Source organism: Octodon degus, unplaced genomic scaffold (assembly GCF_000260255.1).
Source record: "Octodon degus isolate 3935 unplaced genomic scaffold, OctDeg1.0 scaffold00101, whole genome shotgun sequence".
NCBI classification, from domain to species: Eukaryota; Metazoa; Chordata; class Mammalia; order Rodentia; family Octodontidae; genus Octodon; species Octodon degus.
Window position 1 is genome coordinate 545,016 of NW_004524677.1, and position 17,386 is coordinate 562,401.

The 17,386-nt window shown below is 36.6% G+C and overlaps 1 pseudogene; it reads right to left on the reverse strand.

Annotated features, from left to right (window-relative positions):
* Positions 1-395: 395 nt before the first annotated feature.
* On the reverse strand, positions 396-477 carry LOC111818783 (annotated as a pseudogene).
* Positions 478-17,386: the final 16,909 nt, after the last annotated feature.

Below are 17,386 nucleotides of genomic sequence, written 5' to 3' on the forward strand. Positions count from 1 at the left end.
TCTTCATCTTCATTCTCCAAGACTGCTATCCAACTTAGATATAAGTGGCCGCCTGTTTTCTCTTAAAACTCTAGTTTGACATGCCTGGCACTGTTTTTGCTTTTCCCCATCATTATTTTATTTTACTGTATTTTACTTTTGTGATGCTAAAAAGTGAATCCAGGGCCTAACCCTCTGTTTCTAAATCCTCTCCTCTCATTTTCATTATTATTGTTATCCTTATGCTTAGCTAATTTTTTGAAAGTCATTAACATCGTCACTTTTATTTGCATAGGTAATGATTAATTTTTTTATTTTTATTTTCTTTTTTGAGGCAATCTCACTACACAGTCCAAACTTAATTCCTCTTGCCTCAGCCTCAAGATCACAGCTCTGTAACCACTGCACCTAGCAGTAAGATTCCCTCTCTAATGTATCAAAACTCATACCAAACAATGAGTTCTGGGTTGCAAAAAAGGACTTATTTTTGTTTCAAACGTTCGTTTAAGTTTTAGTCCACAAAGTGTAAGGCTTAGCTCATTTTTTGATATGCAGTTTTTGTGTTCATCGTGTTTAGGCTTTTGGACACGGCCTATCAGTTCTTATTTGCCCTTCCCTCCTCCTTTCCCCTTGGTCTGCTGGATGCCTACACCTTTGTAAGATGTCTACTCTTTTGTTTGCTTTTATCCATCCTGTGTTTTGCCCTCTTTGTATGTACTTTGCCTTACTCAAATGAGATACGCCATACAGTATTGAAGCACATGTCTCATTTATTTCCCTCAACATTATGTGTTCCAGGTGTATCTGTTTTCCTACAAATCTTTTAAATTTATCTTTTATTATTAATGAGTCATATGCCATTATGCATAAATACCACATCTTTGTTATCCATTTATCTGTTGATAAGCATACAGGCTGCTTCCAGGATTCAGTTACTATGAATTTCTCTGTTACAAACACATGTGTGCACGTGTGGCTGGAACGTGATGTCTTTAGTGCTTTGGGGACGGTACCTAGAAGGGAGATAGTTGGGTTATACCGAATTTCTAAGTTTAGTTCTCTGAGAACTCTGTGTACTGGGGCTGGGGAGATAGCTTGGCGGTCTAAGTTTCTGCCTGGAAAGCACTAGGACCTGAGTTCAATCCCCAGTACTGCATTCCATGCCAGCCCCGGGACCCCGGCAGCTCAAGCGCATGTCTGTAATCCCAGTGCTAGGGAGACTGAGACAGGAGGATCACTACAAGTCAGAACTGCATAGTGAGACCCTGTATCAAATACATAAATAAATAAATAATGCATACATACATAAGAGTTCTCTATACTGATTTCCATAAAGGTTGTACTAGTTTACATTTTTTACCAGCATTGTAAAAACCTTCCTACAATAGGAAGGTTTCTGTTTCACAATCATGACCCATTTGCTATTCTTTGACTTTCTGATGACTGGCATTCTTTCTGACATAAAATAACTCTCAGTATTATTTTAATTTGCATTTCTCTAATAGCCAGAGATATTGAATATTTTACTTCTTTTGAGAAGTGTCTGTCATTTCATCTGTCCATTTCTTGATTGGGTCTTTTATTTTAGGTGATCTACTACTTTTAGTTCTTTATATATTCTAAATATTAGTCCTCTGTCTGGGAAATAGCTGGCAAAATATTTTTCCATCCTTTAGGCTCTCTGTTCATTCTAATTGATTTTTTGTGTGTGTGCAGAACTTTTTGATATAGTCCCATTTGTTGATTTTTGCTGTTATTTCTTGTGTAATTGTATTTCTGTTGAGAAAGTCTTTGCCTACCTCATGACCTGAAATGTTTCACATATTTTATCTTCCTGTAAGTTCGATGTTTTTATTTTAATCTTTATGTATTTGACCCATTTTGGTTTTAGTTTCATATACAGTGCAGGATGTGAGTCTAGCTTCAATCTTCTGAAAAAAAAAAAAAAAAAAAGAAAGAAAGCCAGTTTTTAGCACTGTTTGCTGAATAGACTGCCTTTCCTCCAGTGCATGTTTTTGGCCTGTTTTTAGAGATCAAATAGCTGAATGTGTTTGGAGAATGTGTTTGAATCCTCTATTTGGTTGCACTGATCCATATGGAGGTTTTTGTTTCACTGTCATATATTTTTATCACTGTTGCTTTTAGTATATAGCTTAAAGCCAGGTGTTATGGTTTGCGTCTAGTTGTCCTACCAAAGTCTCATGCATTCATGGGGTGGACTTCTAGACTATGATTAATTCATCACCAGTGCTAGGATTATGGGTGTGAGTAATGCTGGGGTTATGGGTGTGAGTGCAACACCTGGCCCGGGGCAGACAACCTGAATGCAACATAAGGGAGACAGACTTGCTTTCTGTAGCCATTGTTGCCTCTACTCCTCCCTTTTGTTCTTGCTGTTTTGCTGTTTTCTGCTGCTATGAACTGCTGCCCTCAGCCATGTGCCAGTCTTCCTTGGAGCCAGCTGAGAATGGACTGAAACCTCCACAAACTGTGAGCTGAGTTAACCTTTCCTTCCTTAATGTTGAATGTCAGGTATTTTTGTCCCAGCAATAAGCAAAAAATAACTAAGACACCAGGGATTGTGATATCTTCTGCTTTTCTCTTATTGCCCACAATCACCTTAGATTTTGGGGGTCTCTTTTGGTTTCATATGAATTTCAGGATCATTTTCATCAGCTTGGTGAAGAGTGGCATTGACTTTTTGGTTGGTTTTGCAGTGGATCTGTATAACCGTTTGGGGGTACAGTTATTTTGACAATATTAGTTCTGCCACTTGTAGAGAATGCTTTCATTTTCTCAGGTCCTCTTCGGTCTGCTTTTTCAGGGCACTTAGTTTTGTGTAGAGGTCGTTCGCTTCCAAGGTTATGCTAATTCCTATGTATTTAATTTGTCTTAATGCTATTTTGAATGGCATTGTTTCCATAATTTCTTTCTCATTGAGTTTATTCTTGGAGTACACAAATGCTATTGATTTTTGTGTATTGATTTTGTTTACTTCATTGCTGAAGTTGGCTTTTAATTTGGAGTGTTTTTTATAGAGTATCATGTCATCCACAAATAATTATATTTGGAGTTCTTTTTTTCCTATATGTTTCCCTTTCATCTCTTTCTCTTGTCTGATTGCCCTGGCTATTGTTTTTAGTGTAACATTAAATAGAAGTGGAGATAGTGGAGATCATTTTCTTGTTCCTGATTTTAGAGTGAATGCATTTAGTTTTCTCCTAGTTAATATGCTGTTGGCTGGCTGTCACAAATAGCCTTTAAAAAAGCAAATTCATGTATGGTTCTTCTTTGCATATTTTCTTCAAGGTTCATGAATGGGTATTGGATTTTGTCAAAAACCTTTTATGTATCTCTTCATGGGATCATGTGGATTTCTTTCCTTGCCACTCCTCATGAGGTGTATTGTATTCATTGACTTGTGCATGCGGAACCACACTTGTAGCTCTAGCAGGAAACTTATTTGGTCATGATGTAAGATCTTTTTGATGATGTGTTGCATTCTGTTTGCTGATACCTTGCTGAGGATTTTTTCATCTATATTCATTAAGGAGATGGGCCTGTAATTGTCTTTTCTAGTAGGGTCACTGGCTGCTTTTGAGATCAGAACAATGCTGGCTTTCATAAATGAGTTTGAAAGAACTCTGCCACTTTCAATTTCATTGAAGAATTTGAGGAGTATTGAGGGTAAATAAATCCTTATAGATTTTGTAGAATTTGGTAGTAAATCTATCAGGTCCTGGACTCTTTTTAGTTGGAGGTTTATTACTATCTCAATTTTATTGTTGGTTATTGGTTTATTAATCATATTTGTGTCTTTTTGGGTTAGTTCTGGCAATTTATATGAATGTAGGAATCTGTCCATTTCATCAAGATCTTTCAAGTTGTTAAAATACATTTTTTTAAAGAACACAAAATAGTGATAGGGAAAAAAAGCATTAGAAATGATACAAAATGCCAGTGAGATAGCTCAGAGGTTTAAAGAGTCTGCTTAGGCAAGTTTAAGCAAGCATGCAAGGACTGCAGTTTGATCCCTGGCACCACATACCTTACCAGCCCTGCCCACAGAGTTGGCTGAGCCAGCCACAAAAAAGAAAAAAATAAGAAACAATACAAAATTTCACTAAACAGAGTAATAGTAATTCAACAATGGTTGCAGTATCACAAGATCTTCAAATTAGTTGTTCAGATTACCAGATAAACATGTAAGATTCATTTAAACAAAACAAAACAAAACAATAAGAAGTTACAAGAAATTCAAGAGGGAAAAAATCAGAGCAAAGTTTTTTTAACCATTAACCGTTCCGTTCTAAAGACCAGCAGAAATTGACAATACAAATATCTGAACTATTCTGTATATATACCTAAATATGTGTTTCTCCTTCTTTCATTGTCCTTTTCCTCATCCCAGTTTTTCCTTACCATTGAACAATTTCCTTCCCTTTCACAGTATCTGTTGTACCTTCTAGATTTTCATTATTCTTTCAGGTTCTCACACTCGCAAGATAATATGATGTTTGCACATGTGGATCTGATTTATTTCACTTACCAATATAGTCTCTAGCTGCATCCATTTATCTAAAAGAGCCTCAAATTTATATTTTTATAGCTGAATAATACTTCATTGTGTAAAAATACCACATCTTTTTAATCCATTTCTCAGTATATGGGAATTCAGGTTGTTTCCAAGATTTAGCTATGACAAATTGTGCTGCCATAAACATAGGTGCACATATATCACTGTGGTATGATGATTTCAGTTCTTTTGGAAAGATACCTAAGAGGAGAATAGCAGTCTTGAATGGGACCTCCGATGCTAGCTTTTTGAGGAATATCCATAGTGATTTTCATAATGGTTGTACCAGCCTGCACTCCCACCAACAGTGGAGAAGGGTTTCTTTTTCCCCAAGCCTCTCCAGCAATTTTTATTGGTTGATTTCTTGATGATAGCCATTTTTCTAGTGTAACATGGTATCTCAGCCTTGTTTTAATTTGAATCTCTTGAATGACCAATGATGTTGAACATTTTCTATATATTTATTTGTCATTTGTGCTCTTCATTTGTGAAGTGTATATTCATCTCACATGCCCATTTTTTGATTTGGTCTTTGAATTTTGGAGGCCTGATTTTTTTACACTTGTCTGAAACTTTTTACCTTTGACAGACAGCCTTCTATAATTTTCTCTCATTTCATTTTTTTTTTTTTTTTTTTTTTTTTGGGAACCAGGGATTGAACTCAGGCCCTTGCACTTGCCAGGGAAGCGCTTATTCCACTGAGCCAGTTACCTGGCCCCTTTTTTCTGGGTTGGTGATTTGTTTTGACATGCAGAAGTTTTTCAAAAAGATGAGAAGATGCTAATTGTTGATTCTTTGAGTATTTCCCATGCAGTTTGAATTTTGTTCATGAACTCTGTACCTACCCCTATGTCCTTAAGGTTTCTACATAATTTTTCTTCCAGATGATTTAGTGTTTCAGTTTCAATATTTAAATCTTTGATCCATTTTGACTGTTGCTTTGTGCATAGTTATAGGTATGGGTCTAGTTTAAGCCTTCAGCATGTAGGAAGCCAGTTTTTTCAGCATCATTTATTAAAGAAGCTATCATTCTTCCTTTTTTTTTGTATTTTAGGGAAGGATCTACAGGGTGTTTTGGGTCTCACTACTAGATCAGACTTGTAGTGATCTGTCTGTTTACAGCCTCCCAAGAGCTGCAATTACAGGTGTGCGCCACCACGCCCAGTCTTGATTGCCATCTCAGTGGGCTCTGGGGGTGTGGCTGGCACTGCAGGCCCAGAGATGGAACCCCTGGCCCCTGCACCTGTTTGCAGGTGCTTGTATCTGCTGAGCTATTTGGCTGGCCCTTCATTCTTCCAATGAACATTGTTGGTCCCTTTGTCAAAGATAAGGTGGCAGAGTGTGCTTGCAGTTATGTCTGCATCTTCTAATCTGTTCCACTGATCCTCAGTTCTGTTTTCATGCTAGTATCATCCTGATTTTGTCACAGTTGCTTTGTAGTGTAATTTCAAGTCAGGGTTTTGATGTCTTCTGTCTCCTGTTGCCAGGGTTGCTTTTGCTATTCTCAATCTCGTCTGGTTTCTAATGAATTTTAGGAATGTCCTTTTCTAGATTTGTGAGGTACATAAGGGTATTTTTTTATTAGGATTGCATCAAATCTGTACAATAATTTTGGGAGTATGGCCCTTTTCACAATGTTGGTTTTTCCTATCCAGGAGCAAGGAATATATTTCTATTTTCTGAAATCCTCCTTGATCTCTTTTTTCAGTGTACTATGATTTTCACTGTACAAATCTTTTGCTTCTTTTGTGAGATTGGTTCTTAAGTACTTAATTTCTGGAGGTGTTATTGTGAAAGGCATGGTTTCCATAATTTCTCTCTTGGTGCATTCATTGTTTTTGTATAGAAATACTATTGACTTCTGACTGTTAACTTTGTATCCTGCTATGCTACTGAATTTGGTTATTAAATCTACAAGTTTCTTAGTGGAGTTTTTGGTGCCTCCTATGTACAGTATCATGTCATCTGCAAATAATGATAATTGCACTTCTTTCTTTCCATTCCTTATTCCTTTTATTTCTTTCTCTTGTCTAATTGCTCAGGCTAATGTATCCAGAACTATACTGAACAGGAATTGTGACAATGGTCATCTTTGTCTTGTTCCTGATTTGAAAATGCAGGCTTTCAACTTTTGTCCATTAAGTATAATGTTGGCTGTTGACTTGTCATAGATGGGTTTTATCAGATTGAGATAAAGGCCATCTATTCTGATTTTCTGTAGTGTTTTATCATGAATCAGTGTTGGACTTTCTCAAAAGCGTTTTCTGCATCTATTGAGATGATCATGTGATTCTTCTTTGGCTCTGCTGATGAGGTTCATTACATTAATGGTTTTGCATATATTAAACCATCTTTGCATTCCTGGGATGAATCCAGCTTGGTCATGATGTTTAATGTTGTTCATGATTTGCTGCATTCTGTTTTCTCATATTTTATTGAGGATTTTTCATGTATGTTCATTAAGGACATTGGCCTGTAGTTATTTAATTTGGTTGAGTCCCTCTCTGGTTTTGGTATCACAGTAATATTTGCCTCCCAGAGGGCTGGCCTGATAGCTCAGTGGACTAAAGCACCTGCTTAGACAAAGCACAGCAGCCAGGGTTCAATCCCTGGTGTGCAGTGCCAGCCCTGCCCCCGGGGTGTGCTGAGATGGTGATGGAGACTGGGTGTGGTGGCGTGAGCCTGTAATCCCAGTGCTTGGGAGGCTGAAAACAGGATAATCACTACGAGTGTGGTCTGTGTAGTGAGACTGTGTAGAACCTGTAGACTCTGTACTAAATACAGAAAAAAAAGTTGCCTCACTGAATGAGTTTGGGAAAATTGCTTTCCTTCAATTTCATTGAAGAGTTTGAGAAGAGTTGGCATTAGGTCCTCCTTAAATTTCTTGTAGAATTCAACTTCGAATCCATCAGGACCTGTGCTTTTCTATGTTGGCAGGATTTTTACTACGTTTTCAATTTCATTGGCTGATATTGGGTTATTCAGAATTTTTATATCTGCTTGGTTTACCTTTGGTAATTCATATGTATCTAGAAATCTGTCCATTCTTTGTATATTTTCCATTCTTTCAGAATAAAGATCTTGGAAATAGGTAATCTTCTGAATTTCTATAGGGTCTGTAGTGATTTCACCCTTTTTATGTCTCATTGCATGAATTTGAATTTTTTCCTTCTTTTTTAAAATGAGGTTGGTAGGGGTTAATTATTTTATTCTTTTAAAGAATGAACTGTTGACTCATTAATTCTTTTTATTGTTTTCTTCATCTCCATTTCATTTATTTCTGCTCTGATCATTATGATTTCCTGCCTTGTTCAGGCTTTGGATTTGACTTACTCTTCTTTTTCTAGGAGCTTGAGGTACAGCATAAGATTGTTTGAGCTCGTTCTTCTGTTTTCCAGATATGAGAATTTATCGTTAAAAATTTCCCTTTTAAGACAGCTTTCATTGTATTTCACAGGTTCTGGTAAGTTATACCTACATTTTCATTAGATTGCAAATATCGTTTAAGTTTCTTATTTAATTTCATCCATGATCCATTGATTGTTCAGGAGGGTATTATTTAGTTTTCATATGTTTATAGAGTTTTTGCTGTTTCTTTGGTAAATAATTTCCAGCTTCACTGTACTATGGTCAGATAATATGTATGGGATAATTTCAATTCTTTTGCATTTACTTAAGCATGTTCTATGTACTGGCACATGATCTATTTTGGAGAACATCTCATGTGCAGCTGAGAAATTGTTGGGTGGAATGCTCTGTAAATGTCTACTAAGTCCATTTCTTCACAAGTTCAATATAGTTCTGCTATTTTTTGGCCATGTTTTGCATGGTTAATCTATCTCTTTGTGTCAATGTGTATCAAAGTCCCCCAATACAATTATTTATTGCTCATTAGATATTTTATGTCAGTTAAAATTTGTCTTATATAGTTGAGTGCTCCTCCATTGGGTACATATATATTTATAATTGTTAGTTCTTCCTCTTGCAGTTCTCCTAACAAGTATGTAGTGACCTTATCTCTTTTAATATTTGGTTTGAAGTTAACATTGTTAGCAAGGAGAAGAGCTACCACTACTTTTTCTAGATTCTTGTTGCATGGAGTATTGTTTTCCATCCTTTGACATTTAGTCTATTAATTTCTTTTTGAGTTAAATATGTTTGTTGATGCAGCATATTGTTATTTTGTTTCTTTATCCACTCTGCCAGTATTCTTCTTTGATTGGTGAAATGAGGTCGTTTGTGTTGATAGTGATAACTGATATGTATTGGCTTATCTTTTTCTTATTTTTTTCCTGCTGTAGGATCCTTACATTTCCCCTTTGCTTTATTGCCCGCTCTACTTGGTTGTTCTCTTCTGTTGTTGTTGGAGCTGTGGTCATCTTTGTCTCTTTCTAAAATATCTGTCAGTACTCTTTATAGGATTGGCTTGGTTGTCATGAATTTATTCAGTTGTTCTTTGTCATAGAAGTATCTAAACTCTCTATTAAATTTGATAGATAATTTTGTGGGATACATCAATGTGGGTTGAAAATTGTTTTCTTTCATGACCTGAAATACTTCAGTCTAAGCTGTTCTTGATTTGATTGTCTATGTTGAGAAATATGCTATGATTCTCATGGGCTTTCCATTAGAGGTGATCTGTTCTTTCTAACAGCTCTCTAATATTCTGTTCTTTTGCTCAATTTTTGAGAGCGAAAATTTATTTTTATTATGGCTAGCTGGAGTTCTATATGCTTCAATAAAATGTATATCAGATTCTTTTCCCATGCTTGGGAACATTTTTGTTACTTCTGCAAACAGTCTTTTTATGTCTTTTGTACTATCTCCAGCTGTTCTGTTGGGACCTTTTAGTCTTATATTATTATTTTTGCAACATCTTTACAGCTGCTGTATTGTTATTTACTGGTTTATCATTATTTTTAGGAGTTATTTCCTTTTATGTTCACTAGATGCAATGCCATCTTCAAGGTCTGAAATTTTATCTTCTATTTCATTCAAGTGGTTTTTCCAGTTTTCAATGGAATTCTTACTGTCCTAAACAACAGTTTGAATCTGTTTCTTGCATTCTAATTCTTTCTTGTATTGCTCAATGTTTCCAACATTTTCCTATTCCACTCTATTTTTGTAATCTGTGTCTTCCTTAGATGGATTAGATCAATCCTTAGATGGATTGATCATTTCTTTCATGATTATTGTCATTTCCTTTTTAACCTAAGAGATTATTTTTGATCTGATTTCTTCCATAGCCTGATGGAGTTGTTTCTTTACTTCAGTTGCTATCATCTTAGAAATTTTAGGTGTGTGACGTCCAAGTTCTTCTAAGTCTCCTAGACTTATTTTGGGTGGACTAGAGGTCTGAGATTGCCTTTTGTTCCTTCCTTTTGTCATTTTTTTTGCAGTGATCATAGATGAGCAGGATGCAGGTCAGCAAGGCTCTCCAGAGTGTGGGAGTGCAGGGTTCACTAAAGCTCCTGATGTGTGGGGTTCAATGTGGATTCTACCTCATTAAGCAGAAGTGGAAAGCTGCAGTTCAAGGAGGATCTGATGATGATGAACACAGGTCAAAATTACAAGGCTCTCTTTCAATGCTGGATTGGTGTAGCACAGTGCTACACGAGGCTTCTGCTGGTCGCTGTAGTATTCAAGACTCTCTGGTGGTCTTCAGAATGAGGCAGGGTGGCCAACTCAGCAAACTCTCATGCAAAGTAGGGATGGGAGTGGAGCCAAGGTTGTCAAGTCTCCCTCTTCAGGACAGTCTTCAGGGCAAGGGGAGTGGCAGAATCAATAAACTCCAGCAAGTGGGAGGGGGATAGCCTACCAGGTCTCTCTGGAAGTCTTCAGGGCAAGCAAAGGCGGCAGGACTCAGGCAGGAAGGCTGGAATACAATTTTTCATGTAACTATGAACTAGCTTCTGGATTTTGATGGTGATGGTTGTGGTTTCACTCTTTTTATTTTCCATTTCATTGATGTGAATTTACTCTTTATTTCTCATAAGTTTGACTAAGGGTTTATCTATTTTATTTTTGCAAAGAACCAACATTTGATTCATTGATTCTATGCATCATTCTTGTCTCAATTTCATTGATTTCCACTCTAATATTTATTATTTTTCTCAATTTTGGTTTGAGCATGGATTGTTGTTTTTCAAATATCTTAAGGTTCTTCAATAGGTTATGTATTTGAGCTTTCTCTACTTTCCTAATGTGAGCATTGGTTGCAATTAACTTTCCTCTTAGGACTGCTTTCCTTGGTAATGTAGGTTTCAGTGTGTTGTACAGGCATTGCCATTAACTTCCAAAAAGTGTTTAATTTCTTACTTGATTTCTTCTGTGGCCCACTGGATATTCAGGAGTATGTTATTAAGTTCCCAAGTGAATGTAAATCTTTCATGTGTTTCTCTGCGGTTGATTTCTATTTTCATTGAACAGTGGTATGGTAGTACACTTGGGATGCTTTTGATTTTTTTATATTTATTTAATCAGATTTGTCATCTAGTATGTGGCCTAAATTTGAGAAAGTACCATGTGCTGCAAAATGTGTACTTTGTTGTAATAGGTGTAATACTTTGTAGTTATCTATTAGGTCCATGGTTAGTTCTAATATTTCTTTATTGACTTTGTTTAGTTGACCTATCTCTTTATAAAAGAGAGGTATTAAGATCTTCCAAACTGATTGTGTCAATGTGCATTTGATCTTTTATGTTGAACAGTAATTTTTTATGAACAAGGTCCTCCAGTATTCAGTACATAAATATTTATAAGCATTGTCTCTTTTTGTTGACTTGTTCCTTTAGTTAGCATGTAGTGACCTACCTTCTTTGTTTCTTCTGATCAGTTTTAGGTTGACATTTATGTTATCTGATATTAAGATTGGTTTCCCTACTTATTTTCAGGGCACTGATGCTAAAATACTTTCTTTCCTTTGATTTTTAGACTCTAAATATCTTTTTGGATTAGATGAGTTTCTTAAATGCAACAGACTGTTGATTCTGTTATTGATCCAGTCTGCCAATCTGTGTCTTTTAATTGAAGACTTCAGACCATTAACATTGTGAGATTGTACTGTGAGGTGTTGAAATTAATTAACATCATTCTGCTCTTTCTTATAAGGGATGCCTTTATTTTTCTTTTCCTGTCATTTGTTGTTGTTGTTTAAATACCATTGACCTTGCTTGACGTTTTCATTCTATTTGGGTTTTTGGCTCAACTGGTTTTGTCATTTCTGTCTCAGATATTCTTGACTATTTTCTGGAGAGCTAGTTTAGTATTCATAAATCTCTTGAGTTTTTTTTTTTTTTTTTTGTTGAAATGTCCTCATTTGTCCATCTATTTTAAAGGAAAGTTTTGCTGCGTATGTTAATTTGGGTTGGAAGCTGTTTACTTTTATGCCTTGAAACACTTCACTTCAAGCTTAGGATATTCTTAAGCAGGAAAAGATTTCTCAAGTAGAGCACAAATAGCTTTAACTATGAAGATTGCTAAGGTGGACTACATTATAATTAAGAGTTTAAGCAAGGTGTAGTAATGAATGTCTGTGATTCCCAACCTCTGAGAGGTTGAGGCAGGAAGTTCCCAAATTTGTGCCCAGTTTGGACAACTAAAACAACTTAGCAAGACCCCAAAGTTAAAAAAAAGCCTGGATATTGCTCAATAGGAAGACCCTTGATTCAAACCCAACACCCCTATAGACTTTAATTTATTAAAATATATCCTTAATAAAATAAAAAATATTGTTATGGATTATAACATAAAATAGTTTTAAAATGGTATCAAAAATTAGGATTCTGTGATTCAGGTTGTGAATAAACCTTGGCATGATATATATTAATATGTTACTACAGCTTGCTGTATCTTTGTTGACCATAGTCCAATCCAGGTATTCTCATTCTCTTCTCATTGCCCAGGCTGGGTCATTCTTCTGAAGGCTGGGTGTTCTTCTCTCTGCAGGCTTTTATACTTTTACAAGACTTAAAAAACACACAACTGTGCATTAACATTGGCTAGGGTCCCAGCAGAAGATTAGTGGCACACTTGCCCAATGGAGGAGTGTTCCTCTAAGGAGCTCTCTATTGCAATGGGGCCCCAGAGTGGGGACATACTAAGTGATGTAGTCAAGAGATCACTCCTGGACCCTTAAACTGGTATGTATTTAAAGAATAATTTGAATTTTCTTCTAAAACAGTCAAAGACTTAAAAGCAATTTTTTTGTTAAGATTAGAACTTCACTTGGACCCATACATGCCCAATAGGTATTAAAAACAGAAAACTCTTGACCTTCTTTTTGTGCTATGAGGCTGCCTTCTGTCCCACAGAACAAGGACTGACATACTGACTGATAGATACCAGCCCACCTTGATACCTCATAAAATTATTCCATATTCTTTTGTCGGTGTGTTAGTCTTCATCAGAGAGAATCTCCTGCCATTACTCCAGCTGGAATTGTTTCTTTATCTTCTTTCTTTAGTTTCCAGTTAAAACCTTTTCCCTGTACATTTGTGCTTTACTTTTAATTTCCATCATCACCCAAAGCCAGGACCCATGCTACTGGCAACACAAGAGTAAAGTAGTCTCCAGAATTGGCAGCTTGGAATTCCACTTCCATCAGTATGTCTCAAGAATACTAAACAGTGCTCAGTGAAAGAACGTGGTGAAATGGGCCAGGACCTTGGTCTATGGACAGTGCATCCCTCACAGCTTTGGAAGTTAAGAGAATGGACTCTCTTCTCACACCTGGATCTTGATGCTTCTCCTCACTGGACCCCAGGTGAAACACAGCCAACAGGTGCTTCCAACAATGCAAAGGGTGGACGTCAGCTCCACGGATACAGAGTGTAGCAGAAAAAGAAGAGCACAGCTGGGTGCATAATATCTGGAATTCATGCTACTTTGCTTGCTGTACCTTCACTTTAAGCGTATGATGGTCTTTGGTATCTTTGGTCCTTGCTTTTCTGCTGAGTTTTCTAGAACTTATTCCAAACTAGTATTTTATTTTTTACTAATATAGATTTTTTCCTTCTTTCTAGAGTAGTATCAATTTAACATGTGCATTCTGCTCCAGTTATTCTCATCCTTATTAAGTTTTTAGATGCAAACAATAGAAACCACCTCCACTATCTGGAGCATCATAAGGTATTTTCTAATTGGTGGGTACATCATAAATCAGCAGGGTACACTAGAGCGAGAACCACTGATATAGAAGTGTTCAAAGGCTGAGTGGCTCTAAGGAATTCCAGGAAAACAAGTTATAGCTTCTACTTTGAGGAGGAAGGGTTTTCAAAAACTCCTGGATAGTCAAAGCAGTATGGCAAATGTCTGTCTGCCTCAAATGATTTGTGTTGTGATAACAAAATATCTGATTCTGAGTACTTTATAAGAAGATTTGTTTGTCACATGATTTTGCTGTCTGGAGATTTCAACAGCATGGCACTTGGCATGTGGCATTTGGTGAAGGCCTTACTAGCTGGAAAGGAAAGAGGTATACTGAGGAGGGTCGAGTGTATACACAAAGAAATGAGACTGGAGAGGGTCCACACTTGCTTTTGTATCATAACTCATTCTTCTAAGAAAGAAATCCAACCTAGGAAATGTACTCATTCTTGAGAGACAGCCTTAACCTATTCAAGAAAATGAGTAATCCTGTGATATAATTATTTTCCTTTAGGCCTCACCTCTTGAAGGTTCTACCTAACATGTTGATACCATGGCCGAGAGCAAAACTTTCACCCTATAAACCTGGGAATAGACCATGTCCCAAACTTAGTGCTGCCATTACGCATTAGCTGTCTTTTCACATCTATTCCTGTGTTATTGACAGATGTCACCACACCCACAGGTCCCCAAGAGGGAATCCAGCTGTGTGAATTCTATCTCTTTTCTGAGAGTACTTGCTCTTGAGTGGAATAGTTGAGATTTTTCTGAAATAGTATGAAATACTATTTTGGTTTTAGCCATCTTATGCTTGCAACTGATTATTTGGTCTGTATTTCTTCACTAAAAATTTAGTGATCCTTAGGGGAGGAAGTGAAAATCTTTTTCTTTTCACTGGAACTAACAGATTGTTATGAATATAGGGGTACACAATAAATACTTTGTCCTTTTGTTTCATGTATTTTTTCTTAGTTTTGAGGGACTGAGATCACACTCAGGTAATTTTAAACAAAAATATGCTTGTCCAACTTTCTGTCCAAAACATGGTATAAAGATATTCACCCAATTCAAACTTTTAGTCCTGTGTAGATTTATGACTTGGTAGCAGGCCAGAGTTTTCTTCCTTCTCCTTTCAAATCTTGCCATAAAGCCTGGCAAGTACTAGGTGTTTATAAAAATCCAAGAAGAAGTGAAGTTTGGCCAATGCAAAATTCAGCCCCTTTAAATTGGGATTTAGTAATACAACTAATCAGAACTTTTTTGGAAGAATTTATACTGAGTAAGACATATAGGGTTGGGTAGGCAGGGTTTGTCCAAGAACTTTAATGGTTGGGGTATATCAGTGGTTCTGTTAGGAATTTCTAAAGTACAATCTTGGGAATAATTACCTAATCAAAGAAAATCTCAAGATACTTGAGCATGGAAGGAACAGGATGTAGGTAAACAAATGAATGTCTTATATTTGTTTACTACCTACCTTTGTGGAGTGTTTTCCTGATGTGGGTGTACTGATGAGTATTGGAGTCTGATGGACACACATGGAGAGAGGGTGACGCAGTATGTCCAGCTATAGACAAGTCTCCCAGAGATCCATGCCGTGAGCCCTTTCCTGCATCCTTAGAACACAGTGGGGCCACTTGGGGAAAATATGAATAAAAGAATGAAGAATTTGGCAGAATAAACATGGGTCATAGGCCTGCTAGAAGTTAGGAAAACCAAAATTGCACCCTACTTTGTCAAAAGAAAAGTGCGACTTCCAGATAATTATTTTGACTGGCAAGGCTGAGATAAGAGCCATTATGCGTTTTCTTCTGGGGCATCTTGGAGGACCTGGAGATTTAGCAACCAGAAGTAAAAAAGGAATCGCTCAGGAGTCCAGCATACAAGGAGGTTGTCTAGGATGCTAATCAGAGTTTTGCATTTCTAAAGCACTTGTTAGGTGCAAACAGTTGTCCAAGTGACATTAAAGAAGAGATGCTTGTGCTCTGAAGTGAAAAGGGAATGTATGTCACTGCAGCAAAAGCTCCACAGTGGTAGCAATTCTGCATATTACTGCATCCTAGCATTCAGAACAGTGCCCAGTGTTTCAGTAGGTGAAAGGGAAGTAAATGATTTCTTGAATAATTTGTCAGTTCTTCTTGTTAGTGGTATGAAACTTTAAATAGGCTGGTTAGGCAGAGAGGAACTAAAGGATTATGCGTGTCTCATGAGGCTTGGTGACCCGGTAGGTGTGAAGAATGAACGACAACGTAAGACTCATGTGGATGCTGTCTGCTAAGTTGAAGGATGACAAGTGAAAACAGCGAGCGTGAGTTAAGCTATAAAGACCCCACAAAGAGAAAGTTGATATGACTTAGTGGAACTCTGGAATTCCAAGTGTTAATGAGCTGAACGATTATCCTGCATTAGTTAGAGGTATAGCTATTTACGAAAGGTGATCAGGGACAGAGTGTAGGTATGAGTGGTGCCGCCACAGACAGCTCTGAAAATAGGGCTATAGCTGCCAACTGTAGAATGTTCTTTAAGTGCATCCAGTGTGGAAAGAACAGTTGGCCCAGTAGAGGTTATTTTCAGCCATCCTTGTTTATGCAGATAACAATCGCCACCAGCACTATCTCGCCATCTGAAGATAATATACATTTTTGCAGAACTGCACACAATTTTTTAAATTAGGTAGAGAAGTTAGTTTGGATGACTTTGGCCTTTTGAAAGAATACCACGCATTATAGATAAGAGGTAGAAACTGACAGACCCTACTTGCGTAGATGGATGTCTTAGTTAAGAGGATTCTTTGCATCATTAGCATGGATTCATTTATGAGTACAATACTGGTAGAACCTTGTTGTGCAATGACTCATTAATTATATCAAGTCAGTTACCTCATGGGTCAAACGACATCCTCTGAAGTACAACGACCACATACTGCAATACCCGAAACAGTCCAATTGGCCCATTTATCATTCTCTTACCAAATCATTCATTAATTCACTCATTCCTATATATAGGAGGAGGTTAGGAATCCTCATAAACTGGATTATGGGCAATACGGAGATAAATAATTCATAACCTTTCCTAAAATTATTCTAAGAAAACTAGTTTTATCTTGTGAGATTGATATTCTAAAAGAGTTCTGTTGGAATTTTGCTGTCATACTAATATCTACTAAAGAAAGATTTTTTATCCTAGGATTTTTTTTTGAGAAATTACTGTTGCATCTTTCTCCAAATGGTTTTTAGAATACCTATTGGATTTTACACAAAAATAGAAGTTCAGTAGTAAGTGTCAATGTGTTGTTTGGAGTTTAAAAACCTGTTACGCGGCTTCATTATAATTAAGAAGTTTAAAAATGTGTAGCTATGGGGTGAAAACTTGTTAGAACTGCTTGTCTCTCAAATCAGACTTAATCCATGCTATTAACTATGATTAAAATTGAACATACTTAATTGTCATGGTTTAAGGTATGTCTATATACTTTAAAATATGCTTAAGGATGGTATGTTTTTCCCATTAATGTTGCCAAAAAGGTAAAGTTTATCTCTGTACCTTTTATTCTCAGAAGACATAAAGTTTATGAAGTGCGGTTCTCTTATCACAGATTATAATTTGGGAACTATTTAAAGCAAATACTTTTTTATTCATCTCCAGAAAGAGAAATTTAATTTTCTCTTGTTACATGCCAAATCA